This window comes from Phocoena phocoena, chromosome 18 (assembly GCF_963924675.1).
Source record: "Phocoena phocoena chromosome 18, mPhoPho1.1, whole genome shotgun sequence".
Lineage (NCBI taxonomy): Eukaryota > Metazoa > Chordata > Mammalia > Artiodactyla > Phocoenidae > Phocoena > Phocoena phocoena.
The window spans coordinates 31219945-31229071 of record NC_089236.1 but is presented as its reverse complement, the minus strand read 5'-3'; positions in this window follow the sequence as shown (position 1 = coordinate 31229071).

Genomic DNA, 9127 nt, shown 5'->3' with positions numbered 1-9127 from the left:
TCTTATATTTTCTGCTATTAGGAAAAAAAAGTATTTACTTGCCTTGGCCTCAACATGCAAATATTACCTCTAGAGTTAATTTGGTTTCACTCAGAACACAGAAGTGTAGAGACAGAGGAGATATTATCCAACCTCAGAACAAATTTTCCCCCAATACAGAAAGTCCTACAACGTTTCAGTTTTACCATCATTTCATATCTACTTGAACCCTCTCAGTAGTTAGAAAGCTATGGTTGGAACAGAGAAGGTGTGGCACATGTTGAATGTTGTACACATGGCAGTGTTTCATACACTATTTTATTTCATCTTTACATGTGAGGGAGCACTCATGACCCCTATTCTGAGATGAGAAAACAGTCTGCAATGGTTTAATTGCTATATGTGTCACAGCACATAAGGGGCAGAACCATGAATTGAAGGAATGAAGCATACATCTACCTGCCTGCAAAGCCCTACACCTTTCCCAATATTTATTACCTTTCAAACAACATACACAGACACAAACCATTAAAAAAAGCTATCAGTGTAATAATTAAAAACACAATGGGTGAGTTTCAAGAAGAAAAATAATATTATAGGACTATAGTATAGACTATGTCCTAACTTTCCTACATGTTATGTAAAACTAACGCCAAGAGGAAAGAGAATTTGTTGAATTATGAATGCCACAGTATAAAAAAGTAAGAATGATTGCCTAAAAACTTAAGGTGTGTTTTAAATTATTATATAATCATCTGTATTCACAATGATTCATATTTTAAAAATTAAAAGACATGAGCAGTAACACTTCTATTTTCTAAGGAATAAAAGTTCACGTAGTTCACTTTAGTAAAGGAAGTCAGAAAAATCAAGCTTAAAAATCAGAATTACTCCCTTACTCCTATGCTTCTGGAGTAAAGGATAAAAAGTAAAAGTTTGTTTATTTCTGTACCGAATTCATATGAACAGACAGAACTTCTGTATGAATGTAGATTCTACTAACAAGGTGTGATATTGTTTATCTTTCCATCTAATTAATATTCATTCTTGAAGAGTGGAAATCAGCTTACTTATTTTAAGTAAAAATAAAGGGCATTGCTGTTTGTAACTAATTGCTAATTGAGCAATTACTTTATCATGTGGCACTGGTAAAAACCATTACTTGAAATTTTCAGCAACTTCTAATTTTAACTTAATAATCATTTGAATAAAAATTATTTAGTAAATTATGCATTTCTTTACCAGGCACTCTTTATACTTTAAGTAATTGCTAATTATGCTATCTAATAAAGTAATTATATCATTAGTTAGAAATTTGCGAGAGTAGTAAGTCTTTTTTAAAAGAGTAATAAAGTGTGGTGATGTTGTTTTCCATAAAAAGAAACTATAAAAATATGTCATTAAAAATGCTTGCCCAAATGTGTGTCTACTTCTAGCCTGTGGAGAGGGAATTCAAAAGAGTCTTGCCCTTACCTTTGGCTAGTACAGATTCATGGTAGATTAACCAGAACGTTAAATGGGATCAAATACACAGTCTTCACTCACTTACTCTCATTTTCAATTTCCCATCCCTGCACTGCAGTTACATTGCAGAATCTGAGTTAGAATCAATTGACCTAGGCACACAGCCTGTTAGGTCTTCTACTAGGAACATTTGGACATTGTCAAACCATTGGTGCAAGGGATCAAAAATCTCCCATTGCTCATCAAACCTGACTTTAGTGCTGAGAAAACTCTTACAGCTTTGCTAGGACTCATCCTAATTATTAAAACTTTCCAGCAAATAGAAATATACCCTGGAAAACTGTACTTATAAAGTACTGAACAAAAGGCATCTGAAAATGAAGAGAACTTTCAACCAATTTCCTCTGCTAAAGAAAATGTTGTATTATCTGAACAGAAAATTGGCTATTGCTACTCCTCCTAGCCCCTGTGCTATAAATGCTGGCAGTTCATCTAGCTCATCAGCCAAAGCTGAATCAGAAGCCACCGTCATTTCTGCTCCCACTTGAGCTTTTTCCAATATCATTATTACATAGTAGTGCTGGGATGCACACTAGATTTGGCAAAGGAATTCTTGGGTTGTGTGTATCCATTAGCCACAATTCACTTTTGTGAATTTAGAAATGCTTTTGCCCCTGGACTCATGTCTTCTATTTTTTGATATTTATCTATTACAAATTTCTATGTTCACTTTTATTAAGAAAAGCCTTTGGTTATAGATCCCAAAATATTGTAGCACCTGACTAACATTATGCAGATCATCTCAAAGAGGTGAAGACAGCACAGGATCAAGCTATATTTTCATTAATTTTCCCAATAAAGTTGAAGAGATCAAGAGTAGACATATAATAATGTCTTATATACCAAGTATTGTATAAAGAGGTCCTGCTGCCTCCATATCTGTGATACATAGTAGGAAGAAGGCTTTACAGAGTATTCAGCTGGTAAATGAAGACAATAAGCCCTGGAGTCTGATTGTCTATCCTACTGAAGTGATCTTCGGATTGCTTGTATAAAATTTTACTTTGTATTGATGATTTTCAGCCACTTATGATTTTATATTTCAAATCATTTGATTCAAATGATGATGCTTTATCATTTGGTAATTATTGATAGCATGATCCAACTTTTGTTTTCTATTTGACTCTACCACATTTAAATCAATGAATTAATTCAAAATTATGTACTAATATGCCCAATAGGTTCCAGCCAGTGAATATATATTCTGGTTTCCAAATAGAACATGTTTCTCTTCTCACTCTAATGAAGAGAAACAGTCAAGGATACAAATAGGTACACATTGTAGGACAGTGACCAGAACCACTAAGGAAATACAACAGAATCATGTGAGAAATTGTCTGCAACAAGAGGCTACTTTAGCTGACGTGCTCAGGTAAGGTAAATTCTGAACTCTCACCTGAAAGGTAGGTGCAGCCATTCAAAGATCTGAGAGAAACATTAAAAACAAGGGAAAAGCAAATGCAATGATATTGAGACAAACTTGGCCTTGCCAAGCTCAAGGTGGTGATAGAGAAGATACATAGCTGAGGCTAAGTGAACAACAGAGAAGTGGGTGATGAGGTTAGAGAGGCAGAGAGGAGCCATGGCATGTGGAATAGGTAGAAGCAAAAGTTATTCCTGAGATGTCACTCCGGACTCTACATTTGGTTAGGTTAAGAAAAAAACAACAACTGGATTTAATTTTGTTTCTGCCTATAAACCTCCCAGAGCAGTCACTTTGGCTCCATGTACTGCTAACACATGTAAAAGGCAACCTTATCCTTCATTCCTGGGAGTTACCTCGAGGAAAAAAAATAAGTTAAAAAAGATCTTTCCGAGTGCTGGAGATTGATGTCTGTGTGTCAGAAGAGTGACAGCCCGATTCAAAGCCTTCAGCAGGATGGGCAGCCTGGATGTGGGAAGTGTACCTCAAGGGTGACGTAAAAAGCTGTGAACCTGCTGTCTGGTTTACATGACGCTAGTTAAGTTATATGTTGGCAACATATTTTACATGTGTTCTGAAATTTGCAAGGGATATACAAGTGTGTTTTAATTTTAGTTGCCCCCAAAGTGGGAGTAAACACTGTAGCAAAAATTCACTTATTTGGACACCAACATAAAACAGACAAGTGAAAAGTTGACTGGACTGAATTTCTGTGCTATTAAAAAAAAAAAAAAAAAAAAACAACATTTCTTATGCTTTTACTTCCCCTCCTCCCCACGCTGTTCAATGCTATGATAGTTGAACCAAACACTGAAAGGAGAAAAAAATTGTTTTTTAAGAAAGAAACCATAGTGATATATTCTAAGGACATTTCAAATATTAAGGTCAGATAGTAATCTACTGATTGATATTTTTAAGAAGACTCATACTTGGAAGATGATAGTAAATGATAACCAAAAAATTAAGGTGGTTTTTATTTTACATTTTTGGGAAGCCACTGCAACCATCTCCAGATAAGTCCCCCAGTGTAGTATAGGCTCATCTCTGTTGTAACTTCAGAGATACTTGTCATCATTAGCTACCTGTTTTTGTTTTTTATTATGATTTCTCACTGCTGTACCACGGCAATACTTTGGGAAAAAAAGCTGAAACCACTCTTAACACTGAAACACAGTTAAAGGGAAGGCTCCCACTTTGCTGCTCAGCCTCCCTACTCAGTCTGCCAATTTGCAGAAGTGGGTTACCAATTTTATTGCTAATAATGAGATCAGAAGATGCTGAAGCTGCTCTTACTCCAGCAAGAAATAGTTATCCCCCTGTCAAGAACATGGTTTTCTTGAATTTTTCTAAAGGATCAAGCTGTTAGTACTACTGCTAAATGCCAATATCAGAGAAGAAGTTTTCAAAACTGTGGGTTGCATTTCTTCTCTACTTCCCGGAAAGGAGGAGCTTCACCCCTCTACAATTAAAAAAAAAAAAACATACACGAGAAATGTCGAGGCATTACAAAGTAAACAAAGCCTGTACTAGTGGAGACGATGTTTGCAAACATTAGAACTATTTCTATACCAAGAAAAGCCAAAGCTGTCATAGAACTCCAGAGATGTAAAAGGTCTCCAGCAGTGGCCCTGTGTTTTCCTTTAGGAAGCCTGAAATTGCAGGAGAAAGCAGGTCACCCAGAGTGCATAAACTAGTAGGAAGGGGGAATCATGCATATTTTATTATCTGAATCAACTACAGTAGGTTTATTTTTGTTTGTTTGTTTGTTTGTTTTTTCTCCTAACTTGTCTGAGCAGTTTAGCTGTCCTCTGAAAACTCCATTTTTATTCACGAAGCCATCTCAATCAAGTAATTAAACAACAAATGGTGACTACAAGCTAAGGAATTGTAATATAACAAAGACGATTCCTGCAATGTTCAGTGTGGCTGGAGAAGCTTCAGTGGCAAAGTGAGCTGAGGGATTCCGTGTGAGCCCTGGCTTTCATCTACTTTTAAAGGTCAGGCTGGAGCAGAAATGTGTTCTGCTCTTTGATAAGATTTTTCTTATCAGGAGCAGAATAATTCTCAGAATACCTCTAACCACGGTAAGAATATATTGAAGTCTCGCTATGTTTCCAGAAGTGACCTTGTTAGGGACAAAGCAAGAAACAAAACAGAAACAAAACAACAACACATTCCAGTCAGAGGAATAGGGATAGATAAATAGACAGATAGATAGATAAATTATTAATAAATATATAGTACACTTGAAAGTGATAAGGTCTACTAAATAAAAATGCAGCAGTGATAAGTGATTTGAGGTGTAGGGATAAGAATTAGAAATTGTGACTAGAGGGGCCAGAAGGGTGATGACCATATTCTCAGAAAGTCACTCTAAGTTGCTGAGGTGATTGCTGTAAATGAGAAATCTTCGCTGGAGGTTCTGGTTCACTCTCCTGGGATAGAAAACTAGAATGCAGAGAGATAACAGGAAGTCACTCTTGCTCAATGGAAATAGCACAGGATTGGAAGAGAGTGTTTTGGATTGGATTCTGTCAACAAGGGGAACATATGAGGACAGTGACCCTATGAAATGGGCATCCTGGGTAAGTTGCTTTAGTCACACACACACACACACACACACACACACACACACACACACACACACTGAGGAAGACACCTTTTTTATCTGAAAATGCGCTTTCAGAAAATTGAAAAAAATACACTAAAAGCAATAGTTCAAAGAAAGAGACTGCTAATGGACTGGCTGACTCTTGGCTACAGCTGAAGTCCTTTCCAAGCTTGCAGTCAGGAACTGCAATAAAAGGGAAAAAGAGCAATTGAATCAGGACAATTGTTATCAGCTAAGTTTTACAATCAAGGAACACATTCATTTGACAGTGTAAGAATGAAAATTGAACTATCGACTTCACATGTTTGTGAAAATACCCCACACAAAAGATTTGTTTAAATTGTCCACTTTGGATGATATCCCAAAGTAGCCCTTGTCACAAACATTTGCCAGTTTATAAATTTAATTTTTCTATCCTTTCCAAGAAACCCAAAATACCTTTTAGTGACCATTCTTGTGTGCCACAAATTCTGAAAAAAAATAATTAAATTAGGGTTTCGCTGGTGGCGCAGTGGTTGAGAGTCCTCCTGCTGATGCAGGGGTCATGGGTTTGTGTCCCGGTCTGGGAGGATCCCACATGCCACGGAGCGGCTGGGCCCGTGAGCCATGGCCATTGAGCCTGTGCATCCGGATCCTGTGCTCCGCAACGGGAGAGGCCACAGCAGTGAGAGGCCCATGTACCGCAAAAAAAAAAAAAAAAAAAAAAAAAAAAAAAATTAAATTAGTGTTAGAAATTGACTTGTACCTGCTTTACAATAAATTTTCTTTTTCAGCTTTATTGAGGTATAATTGACAAAATTGTTGTGTATTAAAAGTGTATGTCCAGGTGATTCGATAAACATACATTGTGAAAGGATTCCACCATCAAGCTAATTAACACATCCATTACCTCACATATTTACATTTCCTTCTTTTTTCATGAGAACACTTAAATTTCACTCTTTTAGCCAATTTCAATTTTACAACATAGTGTTATCAACTATAATCACCATGTTATACATTAGATCATCAAACCTTATTCATCTTATAACTGAAAGATTGTATCCTTTTACCAAACTCTCTCTGTTTTTCCCACCCTCTAATCCTAGACAACTGCTATTCTACTCTCTATTTCTATGAGTTTGACTTTTAAAAATTCCTCCTGTAAGTGATACATGCAGTATTTGTTTCTCTGTTGGCTTATTTCACTTAACATAACGCCATCCAGTTTCATCCATGTTGTCTCAAATAGCAGGATTTCTTTCTTTTTTTAGGTCTGTATAATATCTCATTATATACATACACATTTATACATTTATCCCTCTATGGACACTTAGGTTTCATACCTTGGCTATTGTGTATAATACTGTAATGAGCATGGATTGCATATATTTCCTTGAGGAGATCCAGATTTCATTCCTTTGGATTAACCAGAAGTGGGATTGCTAGATTTTATGATTAACTCTATTTTTAATCTTCTGAGGACCCTCCACACTGTTTTGCATAGTGGCTGCAATTTATATTCCTACAAACAGTGCACAGAGGTTCCCATTTCTCCACATCTTCTCCAACACTTATTTCTTGTCTTTTTGATAATCGCCATTCTGACAGGTATGAGGTGATATCTTATTTCGTTTTTGTCTTTTGGCCATGCCACATGGCTTGCGGGATGGGATCTTAGTTCCCCGACCAACGATGGAACCCGTGTCCCCTGCAGTGGAAGCATGGAGTCCTAACCACTGGACGGCCAGGGAGTTCCCCTCATTGTGTGAACAAAATCAATATGAATTTTGATTTGCGTTTCTGTGCTGATTAGTGATATTGAGCACCTTTCTATGTACCTGTTGACCATTTATGTGTCTTCTTTGGAAAAATGTTTATTCAGTTTCTGTACTACACACTGCACATATACAGCTACACACAGAGCTACACATAACAGTTCCCTCTGAGAGAAACCCAGAAACTAGCTCAGTGGCTCCTACACTTCAGGTGACTGAGAAAATATCCACATTGAAATGGGTAGGAAAGGCTGAGACACACACTCACCATAAACCCCACCCCTGGCACATTGTCATAATATTGTGAGGGAATCCCAACTCCCAGCTTCTCCCTGGAATTTATGTATTTTTTATAGGCATCCGTAAGTGATATCACCAAATCCGAGTCCCTCAGCTTTTGTGTTCAGCTGCCTTCTGGACAACTCATCTCTATTTAAAAACAACAGGCACATCACACTCAATACATCTCAAACTTAACTCCTAAAATTCCTCTCTTTGTGAATGATCCCACCCCCTCACAACCCTCAGCCCCCAGATATTTGTCAGTCATCTTAGATACTTCCTTCTCTTTCAGCCCATATCTAGACGATCATTATGTTCTAAATATTTCAGCAGTATATTCCCTAATTCCCATCCCCTTTGGTATAACTATGGTTTAGGACCTCATCATTGCCTAAACCTTCTTTTAGGATTCCTAACTAGCCTTTTGTTGATAAACATAGTGTCTTTGGGACAAACAAGATGCTGAGGATCACATAACAAATAAAGCAGAGTTCCAGCTGTCAAGGAGCTGCAGCCTGAAAAATGATGAATGCGGTAGAGGAAAGAAAGAGGTCACAGTAAAATAAACATGTACTCATCCAGTAGACTGATAAGTGTCATTTTAGATCAATACAGAGGATGCTTTCAGGGTATAAGAGGTGGTCACCCAAACCTGGCCATTCTTGATAATTCTGGTTTCCATTCACGAGAAGAAAAATATGCCTACTTTAAATTGAATTCTCTAATGGTTCACCCATTGCTTAAACCTTACTGTCTAGCACAGCCTGTAATTTTCTGAAAGAAGCAGGATTTCATACTCTCAGTTATGAGTATGGACTTAGATGGCATAATGTCTATTGCACATTTCAGCTTTAATGCTTACCAGTAGTGTGTCTCTATACAAAGTATTTAACATCTCTGTTTCTTTCAGTATAAAATGGAGTGAACCTTATGCCCTCGTGGTGCTGTTAATGAGAAATAAAGGATTTCATATATATAAAGTCCTTAGAACAGGGCTATAAGTACCAGGGTTTTATCTTAATATCATCACCACCAATCTTGTAAGAGGAATAAACACTTCTGTATTATGGGATTACAAAATATTATTTGAACAAATTTCAGTGGATTAGAATCAATATTCCTCTCTTACTTTGTTTAGCCGTCAAATGCCTACTCATCTTTCTAGACAAATTAATTATCGTTGGAGTTTAGAATTAGAATAGACTCTAGAATAGATTGACACTGGTTTGACTCTGAGATATACACTAGCTAATGGTCTTGGGTAAATTTACTTTTTCTGAGTCTGTTTTCTTATCTCTGTAGATCTTATTACCTAGCTTATATAGGATTATAGGGAACAAGATAATTTCAAGACACTGGACAGGTATAGCCCCTCAGTTAATTTCTATTAATGTAAAGCTAGGCAGACTTTATGTTTCTGCCATAACTAACTTGGCTATATTACTAATTTTAATTATTTATTTTCCATTTGTTTCATTGTTTATCTCCTCCTTTATACATGTAAGCTCCTTTTGGACAGACATTTGTCTTTTCTCTTATTTCATCTTTAAA